Below are 14,408 nucleotides of genomic sequence, written 5' to 3' on the forward strand. Positions count from 1 at the left end.
TATCCTCCTCGATGGGCAAAAGATAAGAGCCTTTCCCTTAAGATCAGGAACAGGACAAGGATGCCCACTCTCACCACTATTGTTCAACATAGTACTAGAAGTCCTAGCAACAGCAATCAGACAACAAAAAACAATAAAAGGTATTCAAATTGGCAAAGAAGAAGTCAAACTCTCTCTCTTCGCAGATGACATGATACTTTATGTGGAAAATCCAAATTACTAGAACTCATACAGCAATTTAGTAATATGGCAGGATACAAAATCAATGCATAGCAATCAGTGGCTTTCTTATACACTAACAATGCAACTATATAGAAAGAGAAATTGGAGAAATGATTCCATTTATAATAGCACCAAAATCCATAAGATACCTCAGAATAAAGCTAACCAAAGAGGTAAAGGATCTATACTCTAGGAACTACAGAACTCTCATGAAAGAAATTGAAGAAGATACAAAAAGATGGAAAAACTTTCCATGCTCATGGATTGGAAGAATAAACATTGTTAAAATGTCTATGCTACCCAGAGCAATCTATACCTTCAACGCCATCCTGATCAAAATTCCAATGACATTTTTCAAAGTGCTGGAACAAACAATCTTAAAATTTGTATGGAATCAGAAAAGACCCCGAATAGCCAAGGAAATGTTCAAGAAGAAAAGCAAAGCTAGGGACATCACGTTGCCTGATTTCAAGCTATATTACAAAGCAGTGATCACCAAGGCAGCATGGTACCGGCACAAACACAGACATATAGACCAATGGAACAGAATAGAGAGCCCAGATATGGACCCTCAACTCTATGGTCAAATAATCTTTGACAAAGCAGGAAAAAACATGATATGGAAAAAACACAGTCTCTTCAGTAAATGGTGCTGGGAAAATTGGACAATTATATACAGAAGAATGAAACTCGACCATTCTCTCACACCATACACAAAGATAAACTCAAAATGGATGAAAGACCTCAATGTGAGACAGGAATCCATCCAAATCCTAGAGGAGAACACAGGCAGTAACCTCTTTGACATCGGCCACAGCAACTTCTTACTTTCTTTTTCTTTTTTTAAAGATTTTGTTTATTTATTTGACAGAGAGAGAGATAGCAAGAGCAGGAACACAAGCAGAGGGAGTGGGAGAGGGAGAAGCAGGCTGCCCGCTGAGCAGGGAGGCCAATGTGGGGCTCAATCCCATGACCCTGGGATCATGACCTGAGCCAAAGGCAGACACTTAATGACTGAGCCACCCTGGTGCCCCACACAGCAACCCCTTTCAAGATACATCTCCAATGGCAAGTGAAACAAAAGCAAAAATGAACTTTTGGGACTTCATCAAGATAAAAAGCTTCTGCACAGCAAAGGAAACAGTCAAGAAATCAAAGAGGCAACCCACAGAATGAGAGAAGATATTTGCAAATGACACTACAGACCAGGCGCTGATTTCCAAGATCTATAAAGAACTTCTCAATATCAACACCCAAAAAACAAATAATCAAGTCAAAAAATGGGCAGAAGACATGAACAGACACTTCTCCAAAGATACATAAATGTCTAACAGACACATGAAAAAATGTTCATCATCATTAGCCATCAGGGAAATCCAAATCAAAACCACATTGAGATACCACCTTACACCAGTTAGAATGGCCAAAATGGACAAGGCAAGAAACAACAAATGTTGGGAGAGGTTGTGGAGAAAAGGGAACCCTCTTACATTGTTGATGGGAATGCAAGTTGGTACAGCCACTTTGGAAAACAGTGTGGAGGTTCCTCAAAAATTTAAAAATAGAGCTACCCTATGACCCAGCAATTGCACTCCTGGGTATTTACCCCAAAGACACAGATGTAGTGAAAAGAAGGGCCATATGCACCCCAATGTACATAGCAGCAATGTCCACAATATCCAAACTGTGGAATGAGCTGAGATGCCCTTCAATAGATGAATGGATAAAGAACATATGGTCCATATATACAATGGAATATTACTCAGCCATCAGAAAGGATGAATACCCAACTTTTACATCAACATGGATGGGACTGGAGGAGATTATGCTAAGTGAAATAAGTCAAGCAGAGAAAGTCAATTATCACATGGTTTCACTTATTTGTGGAACCTATGGAATAACATGGAGGACATTAGGAGAAGGAAGGGAAAAATGAAGCGGGGGAATCGGAGGGGGAGATGAACCATGAGAGACTATGGACTCTGAAAAACAAAGTGAGGGTTTTAGAGGGGAGGGGAGTGGGGGGATGGGTTAGCCTGGTGATAGGTATTAAGTAGGGCACATACTGCATGGACCACTGGGTGTTATACCAAAGCAATGGATCGTGGAACATTATATCAAAAACTGATGATGTATTGTATGGTGACTAACATAACATAATAAAATTAAATTGAACTTAAAAAAAAAGAAGACATCCAAACGGCTAACAGACATATGAAAAGAGCTCAACATCACTTATCATCAGGGAAATGCAAATCAAAATCACAATGAGATATCACCTCAAACCTGTCAGAATGGCTAATATCAAAAAAAATAAGAAACAACAGTGTTGGTGAAGATAGGGAGAGAAAAGTACCCTCATCTACAGTTGGTCGGAATGTAAACTGGTGTAGCCACTGTGGAAGACAGTATGAAGGTTCCTTAAAAAATTAAAAATAGAACTACCATATGATCCATAATTCCACTACTGGGTACTTATCCAAAGAATATGAAAATCCTAATTTGAAAGGATCTCTGCACCCCTATGTTTATTGGAGCATTATTTACAATAGCAAAATTATGGAAATTTGCATTGATAGGTGAATGAATAAAGAAGATGTGCTATACACATACAATTGAATATTATTCAGGGATAAAAAAAGAATGAAATCTTGCCATTTGTAACAACATGGATGGATCTAGAGCATATAATGCTAAGCAAAATAAATGAGTCAGAGAAAGACAAATACTATATGATTTCACTGATTCGTGGAATTTAAGAGACAATACAAATGAACAAAGAGGGAAAAAGGAGACAAAAACAGACTCTTGGGCACCTGGGTGGCTCAGTTGGTTGAGTGTCTGCCTTTGGCTCAGGTCATGATCCCAGAGTTCTGAGATCAATCCCCACATGGGGCTCCCTGCTCGGCAGGGAGCCTGTTTCTCCCTCTTCCTCTGCCTCTGCCTCTGCCTCTGCTGCTGCTCCCCCTGCTTGTGCTCTCTCTCAAATAAATAAAATCTTTAAAAAGAAACAAACAAAAAAACCAGACTCTTAACTATAGAGAACAAACAGATGGTTATCATAGGGTAGTTGGCTGTTTGGATGGGTGAAATAAGTGATAGGGATGAAAAGTACACCTGTTTTGATGAGCACTAATATATGGAATTGTCAAATCACTAATTGTACACCTAAAACTAATATAACACTGGAATTAAAACTACACTGGAATTAAAATTTAAAGAAATTATTATATCCTAGTATTCAGTTATTCCACTTTTTTTGGTAATGGAAATCCAGGCATGTGTACATCAAAAGACATGTACAAGGATGTGTGTGTTTTCCTTATTTGCTGGAGTCGACCAAGGTAGGAAAAGTTAAATTATAATCAACAAATTCCTGGAGGATCAATATGCACAAAGATGGAGAGTTAAAAATTAGGAGTAGGCAGGCTTAGGGGGCCCTACACTTTCATGAGTTACCTCTACAAGCCCCATCAGGAGCTCTGAGTGAAGATCAGGGAGTTTCCTTCAGGGAAGGGAGAAGTAACCATTCTGAAATATGCCCAGAGCATTTTGTTCTTAACAACAAGCCTGCCCTCAAGGGAAACTATTTCACCAGAACCTGACCACTGTGGATTTTACCAGAGACTAACAGTACTGGGGGAAGAGAATTTTTCAGTTCCAGTTTCCTCTAACCTTCCTGTCTCACCTAAACAGAAATGGGAAGTGGCCGAGAAGTGCTTGTGAAGGTCAAAGCCCAGGGGCACAGAATCACTAAAAGATTGAGACCTAAGCATGAGACTATAAAACGCTTCTCCTCACCCCACTCCTTACCACCACATCAATAAGGCTCCTGCACAAGAGATTACAAAGGGAAGAACTATAAGCCTTAGTCCTAATTTAAGAAATTTCAAGGAAAACACAAAGATCATTTGGGATAAAAAAAATGACACCAGATGAAATTTGGCCTTTAACACTTACAGCTACAGCAAATAGCGAACACAGCTCAACTCCTAGCCAGATAAACATAAAACCTTCTGCTCATGGCCTATTTAAATAGATCCTTTTACTCAGTACATTTTGTCCAGCTTTCAACAAAAATTTACAAGGCATGCTAAAAAAAAAAAAAAACAAAACGAAAAAACACACAACCTAAAGAGACAGAGCCATCAGAACCAGACTCAGATATGGCAGAGATTTTGGAATTATCAAACTGGGAATTTAAAATAGCTATAATTAATAGAATAAGGGCTTAATGGGGAAATCAAAAACACTGTGACAGAAATGCAGAATAAATCTGAGGGGCTGATCATTGGACTAGACATAGCCAAGGAAAGAATCAGTGAATCAAAGATATGTCAATAGAAATTTCCCAAAATAAAAAGCAAAGAGAAAAAATAGTGAAAGAAACAGAACAGAATATTCATGGATTGTGGGACAATTAAAAAAGGTAGAACAAATGTATAATGAGAATGCCAAAAAGAGAAGAAATAAAGGAATAGAAAAAATACTTGAAGTATTGGTTGAGAATTTTCCAAAATTAATGACATACACCAATCCACAGATCCAGGAAGTTTGGAGAACACTAAGTAGGCAAATACTAAAAAATCTACATCTAGGCATATTTTATTCAAACTTCAGAAAATCAAAGACAAAGAGAAAATCTTGAAAGAAGCTGGGGGTGAGGAAGAATGCCTACATACAGAGGGACAAGAATAAGAATTACATCAGACTTCTCTTCAGAAACCATGCAAGCAAGCATAAAAAAACCACCAACCTAGAAGCCTATTTCCAGCAAAATTATCCTTCAAAAGTAAAAAGACATAAAAATTTTCTCAAACAAAAATTGAGGGAATTTGTTGCCAGTAGTTCTGCCTGGCAAGAAATGTTAAGAGAAGTTCTTCAGAGAGGAGGAAAATGATATAGTTCAGAAACTTTTTTTTTAAAGATTTATTTACTTATTTGAGAAAGAGAGAGCAGGGAGGAGGGGCGGAGGGAGAGGGAGAGAGAGTTTTAAGCAGACTCTATGAAGAATACAGAGCCTGATGCAGGGCTCGATCTCACGACCCTGAGATCAGGACCTGAGCCCGAAACCAAGAGTTGGACACTTAACCAACTGCACCACCCAGGTGCCCCAGAAACTCCTTTCTACATAAAGGAGAATATTAGAGAAGGAATAAATGAAGAAGCTTCTCTGTTGCCTCCCTGAGGTATTGGTACCACATCCAGCACCTGGACCCTCCTAATATATGCTAAATAATATGGACATGGAGCACCATGGATTGTTGACTAAAAGAAGGAAAAACAGAAGACTTACTCCCTTGACTCATGCTGAAGATACTGAAATGAACATGGTTAATTCTCTGACTCCTGGAAGGGAAGAATCTTCTAAAGGAACTGGATAAAACTGTAAATAAAAAATGAAAATATGATGAAAGTTATTTTACCCTCAGCTCGATAAATGTGAATAATTTATTTTGTCTATGCAACAGAATGTTTTGTTATAGGATTGTAATCCTAGTTAAATTGTGGCATCATTTTGAGATCAATAATTGAGAATTTAAAGAAAAGGGAATTGAATATTTGTACTGTAGACATTATGAACTCTTTAAAAACCAAAAATTACTTTTAAACTGGAAATGAAAAAGCCACAGAAGCATCATCCTGCAAGTTTTAATTTCTAATAATGTAACTACCAATCACTATAACCTACAAAAAACCCTTTGGGTCCTCTCCCCACCTCCCTACCCTTTGAAGAGTAAAAAGTTCTTGAAACCCAAAAGTGAGAAAACCACTGTTATTTATCATCAGTTGTAATAGGTCCTCTTCTTGCTATGACTTCATAACAAGACATTGTTATGGAACTCTAAGCAACTACCTGAGTCCCTGGCTGGGTCTAGATTTTTGGTGCTTCTAGCTCCGGACGAAGGTTTTGGTGACCTCAGAGATATGGACCACAGTTAGCCTTTTTCTATTTTCTTTTTTTCTCCACCTTTCTCCATCCCCTCCCACCTCCCTCATTTCTTTTTTTTCTTCTTTCATTTTTCATTTTTCTTATTTTTTTCATTTTCCCCTTTTTTCTATTTATCTTTATTTTTATTTCTTTATTCTTTATCTTTTTCTCATTTTTTATTTTAATAATTTTTTTCTATATTTTTTCTTTTTTATCCTTTTTTCTTTTGTCCTTTATTCTTTTCCTTTTTCTTATTTTTATCTTTCTTTTTCTCTATTTTTGCCTTTTCTCATTTTTTCTTTCCTTTATTCCTTAATTTTTATTTTTCTCACTTTTTAATTTTTTTCATTTTTATTTTTAATTTAGTTTGTTACTATTATTAGTAATACTAACAGTAAGTCCACTATGCTGATGGGCTTCTTGCCAATCTCTGCTTGAGAGAAGACCCATATTTGGCAACTACCGGCTCCTCAAGACCATTGCCAAGATTACCTTCACTAAAGTGAAGTTAGCTGGACACATCCTGACTGGCTAATGGTGGCCACAAAGATCATTAACAAAAGTCATCAGAACTCCTCCAGGCTCCAAGACTATCCCTTGAAATTTAGATCAGCAAGTGCTGGAAACAAACAGCTGTGGATGGGAGCTGTGCAAGTAGTATGTGCTGCTGTGTGTATATGGCTTGACTGTTCCATAGGCGACATGCAGTGGAGGATGGAGGTGTGCAAATTGTTGCATTCTCTCTATGGAGCTCAAATTGAGAAGGTATCCAGCAACCCATGGCATTCAAAAGCATTGTATCCAAAAGAACTGCTAAACTTAAGTTTAAAGAATTGACAGGAGCCACTTGGGAGACAAAACACCAGCCAGCCTTAGCTGCAAGTCAGTCATTTACCACCACCTGGGTGAAACTTTAGACACTGGACTATTTCTCCCAGGGTACTTCCCTCTTCTCCTGCTCTTCCCTTTTCTTCTATGTTTATGGAGAGGGGAGATGGTTCTACAGAAATAAATGCAGTAAAAGTATTTAATAGGGAAGGATTTGCTATCTTATTTTCTGAGTTGCTTTTAAGTGATGGATTGTAGAAGGTGATTATTGATTGATTAGTTCTCATTTACATTTGTCTTAGAGAACATAGGCCATCATTTTCTTTAGCTGGTTTTATAACAATAGTATTAACATCAACAAATTACAATTTACTATTGCCTAAAGACTTCTATACCATTCCAATTAATTTTAGCCACAAATGACCATTTTTCGACTGGGAAATGAATGCTGAGTGAAGCTGAGTAGCTTATTGAAAATCACACAGCTGGTGAGTGACTGAGCTTATGTTGTGTGATTGTGCTCTCAACCTCAGTGCTATATGGTTACCCTCAACTCAGATCTGGGGGCCTCTAGGGTCCTGTTTCAGTATTCTTTTAAGGTTAATTATAATTGTGTCTCTCAAATGGACACTTCAAAGTCACATGAGAGATGAGACAATCAAATTGCCTTGTGTAGCATTTTTTAGTGCTCTTTGTGAATTAATTTGCCTGCAGTCTCCTAGGTTGTCCTCTGCACAAGCTGGACATAGTACAAATTCTACTTTGAAAATGTGGAAGAAAAATGCAGCTGTCCAGAGTGCTGGAAATGCTTATAGTGTATAGAACCTCACACTGCTTAGCTTTAGAGGCCCTTTGGCACACAGGTTGGCCTTCCTGGTATTACAGCTTTAGCAGAAGCCTAATCCAGATCTAAAGCAGAGGACAGTGGCTAGAAAAATGGTCTTCTTGCTCCTCTCCTACCTCATATCAAAATTTCTTTTGAGCTAATTAGCAAACGTGGAATAATGTCATGAGGATGAACATCTCTTATATATTCTCAAATTCACTTATTATACTAGAAGATCCACCTTTCCCTATCCCAATCCTTTTTTATTAATATACAAATTAATTTACCCAGGAAATTAATATTCTGAGTCTTGTGCAGATGTGAGGAGCTGGATATGTATATAATATATACAAAAAGTATTTTTGAAACAAATATATTTATTGGGTAGCTACTATCTTCTTGCATGGTGCTAGAACAAGAAATATGAGTAAAATACTACTTGTCTTTGAGGAGCAAATTTATTAGTTGGAGATTTATTTCCAAGTACTTGTTTAGTTACCTTCAAGTACCTAGCACCAAGCAAGTAATAAAGAAGTACCTATTTGCATTTATTTGCTGAAGGGGTGGAGATAAGTGTGGAGGAGGAGCACTTAATCCATCCTGGGGGAGGAGGGAGTTTGGACTGGTGGGAAGTGGAGAAGGTGAGACTTCCTACAGGATCCAAAAGAAGTGATGACTGAATGGTCTTAAAAGATGAGTGGAAGTTAGCTTAGCTAAAGAAAGAGGGCAGGGTAGACCTTCAGACACCTGGCACTGAGAAAGACAGCAGAGTTTACATTTCAGGGGTATATTTCAGCAGTGAACACTGTGTATATGGTGAAAACAGCACTCTTTTCATTCAAAAATGTAGAGCAGAAGAAATAAATTCCAGGCTGTTGGGGGCTAATAAAATCAGAAAGCCCACTTCACCCCTTTATGGAGTTACCTAAAACATAGACACTAATTAAGAAGATTTCAAATGCATAAACTCAATTCTTTCCAGAAGATGTTCTATAGAATACAAGATATTTGGTATATTAATAAAAAACACTTAATAAATAGGTCCCAAGGTCAAACTGATTCAGAAAATGTAAATATTCATCATGAATCTTAAGAAGGGACAAAGTCTGCAGTTTTCCAGAAGGTTTGGGTAGCTCTTCACCTAAGCATCTTGAGAAACTGGTCCTCAGAGTACACACTGGGAAATGCCATGTCAGCACATGGATGCTGCCTGGCTAGTCTAATAGACCCCATTCTCCCTGAAGACATGCTGACTCTCCTGAGATCACTCAAGCTAGAAACAGGCTGAAGGGAGCCAGCTGCAGATACATTAATGATGGGAAAACCCAAAAATGCAGAATGAAAGTTGTCTAGCTAACTGACTTTCGACTTAACCCACTGCTCATCAGCTGTGTGCTGTGTATTAGGCCCTTCAGCTCTCCAAAGTGCCAGCTTTCTGCTATGGCCAAGAAGCATTTCCTCCTGTCTTCTCTCACTTCTTTGCATTTTTTCTGACCTCTTTAAGCAATACAGTGACTCACATGGATATTAAAGTTAACAGCTGTTTTTATAGCTAACCTATTAGTTGGGAGAAAGTAAGAATTCTTGATAGGGATAGGAAAGGTTGATTGGGAAATAATTTGATCTATTTTGGTGCCTAGACACTTGAGAAAATTGTGCCTTTCCAAAACTCTAGTTTTCAGAGTCAAAAGAAGGTAGCTACAATTTTTAAATGAAAGCTATGTAAGAGTTATCTCTCATCTATATTGGAGACATCAGGGTAATTGGCAAGGGCTGGTCTCTTAGAGAGGATTTGGGCTACTTTTGGACATCAAAGGGAAAAAAAGTAATAAATTTGTCTTGATTCCACAGAGCCTTTAGTCTTGCATCACCTGCATGAAATGATTGCCCCATTTAGTCTCCTAATGTCAGTAGATATCTCCCGTGTTAATTTCAATAGGCTATTCATATTTTTTATTATGCTTATAGACTTGTAAAATCCTATCTTTAAAAAGGTCTTTACAGATCACATAGGATAGTGCATTCAGCTTGTGTTCTTCCACTGTTTGTAGAGGTAGCCTTTATAGTGCATCTATAAGGATGGGGAGGATTAATATATAAGAGGAGGAAATGGTAGGCAGAGATGGAGGCACGTGGGATATATTGAGGGGAGTAGTTCTTGTGTTTGCCTTTTTCTCATGATTGACCATGGCCTCTGTGCCTTGTAGGAGATGAGGTTAGGACAGTGCAGCAGTGATAGAGTGAGAACATTCACACAGGAAAATGTATAGAGGACAAAATTTTATATTAAGCATGTGATGTCTACTTCATGGCCATTGTGGTAGGTGTCAGCTATGTCTGGCTTATACACTTAGCATCATTTTTCATCCATATAGAAATCTATCAGATAAAGGCTTAACTTTTGAAAGTTGCATTGTCTCGAAAATGAAATCTGGATGAATGTTGAAACCTTCAGCTACCATCCTTTCCTCCCTTGTCCCCTAAAATCCCTCATATATATTGAGTTATCCTTGAGAAGTAAAGTAACATTTTCCTGGAATTGTTAGTAAAGATTAATTAGATATTTCCTCAGTTGCTTAGACATGTGTACTGACACAAAAAACAGCTACTCAGCATTTATGGTGTAAAGAAATGTCTTGCATTATTTTCAAGTCCCTCAGTGTTGAAGCAATGCAGTTTTTGTGTCTCTAAAATGTGATGTGAAAGATCTGGGACATTCATTAGTTTTATAAGTGTCACTTAAAGGGGAAGAAAATAGAGACTGTGCACTTAAGAGTGCGATAATTCACACATGTATTTCTGGCTTGTAATTTGAGGGGACAGCAATAATGTTTTTATTTGGGGCATGTACTTCTAAGAATAAGTACAATATGTTAACAAGAGAGACTCAGAATACTACTTTCTCTTCCTTTTCTAAAGAATAGGCTAAGGATATCATTCAGGGCTTTCTCATTTGCATTCCCCCCCTCCTTTGCAGATGTCACAAAGTTCCACTAAGGCTCACTTTAATAACAGAGTAGTTTAGATGTCACTTGAGTGTACCCACTCTGAGCTGCTGGCTTACATTCCCTGCCCAGGGTTCAGCCACTACAGTAGATCCCCTGAGCTTTGGTGTGCTCTAGGCTTCTGTCCTCTCGGACAGTTCCCAGGTGTAGGGCAGAGAGATCTCATTTAGTGTGGGGCTTTTGAGTTTTTTCAAGAGTAAGACTGCTTGGTGAAGTCACTGAACAGTCCTAGAAGGGTCCTTGATTGAAAATGTTGTAGTATGTTTTCTTTTCACATGTCCTCTAGACCAAGCAGGAACCCTTTTGACATGGACTTTTCTCTCAAATATGTCTAGCAGAGTGCCTGGCTCAATGAATAGTATTTTTTTCCTAAAAGAAACCTATAAAAAAAGAACTACATGGAATTTTTAGAAAAGGGAGAGTCCATGTCCGGCTGAGGTGAGGATGAGAAATGTATTGTGGATGAGGCTGATTTGAGCCAAGAACTGAAGAACAGGTTCACTTATTCATTTGACAGATGAGAGAGCCTACCTACTTTTCAGGTACTGCTACAAATGAGAATATGATGGTGACCAAAAACAAACACAAGACATCACAGTCTGGGGAGGCAAAGAAACATTCATCAAATGAGAACATAAATAAATATAAATTTACATGACAAGCAACCTAAATGCCCAAACTAATGCCCAACCTAAATGACAACCTAAATGGTGAAATAAATTATGTTCTTTTGATTTGAACTATGAAGCCACTGAACTTGTTTCAAATAATGTAAAATGATTGCAATTCACTGGATATTTAAAAATGGGACATAAGGAGTGCCTGGGTGGCTCAGTCGGTTAAGCGTCTGCCTTCAGCTTAGGTCATGATCCCAGGGTCCTGGGATCGAGTCCTGCATTGGGCTCTTTGCTCATGAGGAAGTCTGCTTCTCTCTCCCCTACTCTTGTGCTCTTGCTCTCTCTGTCTCTCACCCTCTCAAATAAATAAAATCTTTAAAAAATAAAAAAAAAAGTGGGATATGAAAGTATAGGATATAATCCCTATTTTATAAAAACAAATGCATGCTTGCCTATCCATAGGAAAGTTGATTATATACCACATTGAACAGTTATTATCCCTGGTGATGAGATTTTGAAGCGTAGAGCATGTTCTCATTAAAGAGTAATGTTTTTGCCAGGAGGCAAGTAGATCTGTTTTTCCATTATTTGAATTTACATTTAGAGCCTTTGCATGCTTAAATGAGGAATTAAAATTTTAACGTGTGTTCTTTCTCTTTTGGTTGCTTCTTTTTGGTTTTGATGGGGTAGGGAGTAAGGTGAAGGTCCCTGAGAGAATAAATGTTAAAATTGTGAATACAGAATCAAAGGGGTACATGCACCCCAATGTTTATAGCAGCATTATCAACAATAGCCAAGCCATGGAGAGAGCCCAAATGTCCATCAACTGAGTGGATAAAGAAGATGTGACATATATATGCAATGGAATATTACTCAGCCACCAAAAAGAATGAAATCTTGCCATTTGCAATGATGTGGATGGAGCTAGAGTGTATTAAGCTAAGCGAAATAAGTCAGTCAGAAAGACAAATACCATATGATCTCACACATATGTGGAATTTAAGAAAGAAAACATGAACATATGGGAAGGGGGAAAAGAAAAAATGGAGAGAGGGAAACAAGCCATAAGTGACTCTAAATGACAGAAAACAAACTGAGGGTTGATGGTGGGAAGTGGGTGGGAGATGGGATAAATGGGTGATGGGTATTAAAGAGGACACTTGTTGTGATGAGCACTGGGTGTTCTATATGAGTGATGAATCACTGAATTCTACTCCAGAAACCAATATTGCACTGCATGTTAACTAACAAAATTTATATAAAAATAAATAAATAAATAAATAAATAAATAAACCTAATGAATAAATTTAATAAAGTTGCAGGATACAAAATCAGTATTCAGGAAAATTTTTTTAAAAAATAAAAAAATGAAATTGTAAATAAAACATGCTTTCAGTGGTCTTATCTGTGTAACAATGAATTAATAAATTATTACCTGGAATTTTGTCTGAGAAAACCAAAGAATGTTAGATTTTACCTTGGGAAGAAATCCAGCTTCATGGAAATTCAGTTTTGGTGAATTTTTCCTTTGAAACTTGAATGGATATGACAGATACTACCAATGTTCTGGTTCCATTCTCCTTCTGAAGCACACTCAGGGGACTGTTATTTCTTGACTGCTGATAGTTAGGTGTGTCCCTGGCACTAGTTCTGGCCAATGCTGAGGATCGTTTCTGATTCAGATTTTACAAAATGCCAGTAAGAGACCCACCAGCTCCACTCTTCCTTGTGACGCAAATGTAGGAATATATGCTGACATAAGACTCCTTTAACTCAGGTCCCTGAGTGAGACCCTTCATCCCTCTACTGCCCCCACCTAACACCACCCCAGGCCCATGTTGGACATGTTAACATAAATGAAAGATAAACCTTTGTTGTTTAAGCCACTGAGATTTGGAGCATTCAGGATTACCACAGCTAGCCTATCCCAAAGGCAAGCACTGGCTTGCCCAAAGATCAAAGAGCCTCCTAAATATCCAAGTTTTCTATTATGACAGATTTCCATGATGCTGCCACTTTCAGTGGACAGTGGAACTTTCTTTTAGAACAGAAGACAACATTGTAAGGAAGGTTACATGAAATGCCTGGAGAATGATTTCCTTCTGTGATTTCTAAAGACTGTGTGTTTAGTGCCAAATGACAAATTGCCAGATGACAAATGAAAAACTCAATTAAACATCTATGTGTTCTCAAATAGTATCTGGATCCTTCGTATCAGACAAAACATCTGGTTGACTGCTAGAACTGGAAAGTTTTGCAGTGGATATTTAGCATTGTCCATAAATAGGACTACAGTCAATAATGCAGTCTGAGTTTGGGCATAGAAATCCTCTGTTTGGTGAAGTGAACCAGAAATAGACATATGCAGAAGCAGATTAAATGTTTTGTTAAATGCTTTGTAGCTTTAGAAGTTGGAGATTTGTTCTCCTGCTAAATGATATCCCTTGTAATAGACCAGTTTCTTTTTTAAAATACAAATTTCCTCTCTTAAAATGCAAATATGGCAGAGGTAGTCACAACACTTTGTTAAATACACATGCAAATCAGGGTGCCTGGGTGACCCAATCAGTTGAGCCTCTGCCTTAGGCCTCAGGTCATGATCCCAGGGTCTTGGGATCAGGCCCCACATCAGGCTCTCTGCTCAGCAGGGAGCCTGTTTCTCCCTCTCCCTCTGCCTGCTGCTCTCCCTGCTTGTGCTCTCTCCCCCTCTCTCTCTGTCAAATAAATAAATACAATCTTTAAAAATATATACACGCAAATCATGGAAGGAAGGGTTGTTTGGGTGTTTAGGCTAGGGCAAGCTGTAAACTAGGAAATGGATAATTAGAGAAAAATATGAAGAGAGAAGAGGCAATTTTAGGGAGTAAGCAAGAGCTCCTCAAATTAAGTGACACAGAGATTTCTCAAAGTTCAGTTCTTCCTATGTAGATGAAAACTTATTCTTTTTTCTCCTAAAATGAGATTTTCATATAAAATGT

General features: G+C 38.0%; 1 protein-coding gene across 1 annotated transcript in view; it reads right to left on the reverse strand.

Moving 5' to 3' along the window:
- CPA6 (carboxypeptidase A6) overlaps nt 1-14,408 on the reverse strand; it is a 524,483-nt gene that overhangs the window by 501,691 nt on the left and 8,384 nt on the right. Inside the window, exon 2 of the mRNA XM_032421607.1 lies at nt 5,519-5,608. The gene's annotated coding sequence lies outside the window, so the exon portion shown is untranslated. The remainder of the gene's footprint in view (nt 1-5,518; nt 5,609-14,408) is intronic.

The sequence above is a fragment of the Phoca vitulina genome, unplaced genomic scaffold (genome assembly GCF_004348235.1).
Source record: "Phoca vitulina isolate PV1807 unplaced genomic scaffold, GSC_HSeal_1.0 scaffold25, whole genome shotgun sequence".
Taxonomy (NCBI): Eukaryota; Metazoa; Chordata; class Mammalia; order Carnivora; family Phocidae; genus Phoca; species Phoca vitulina.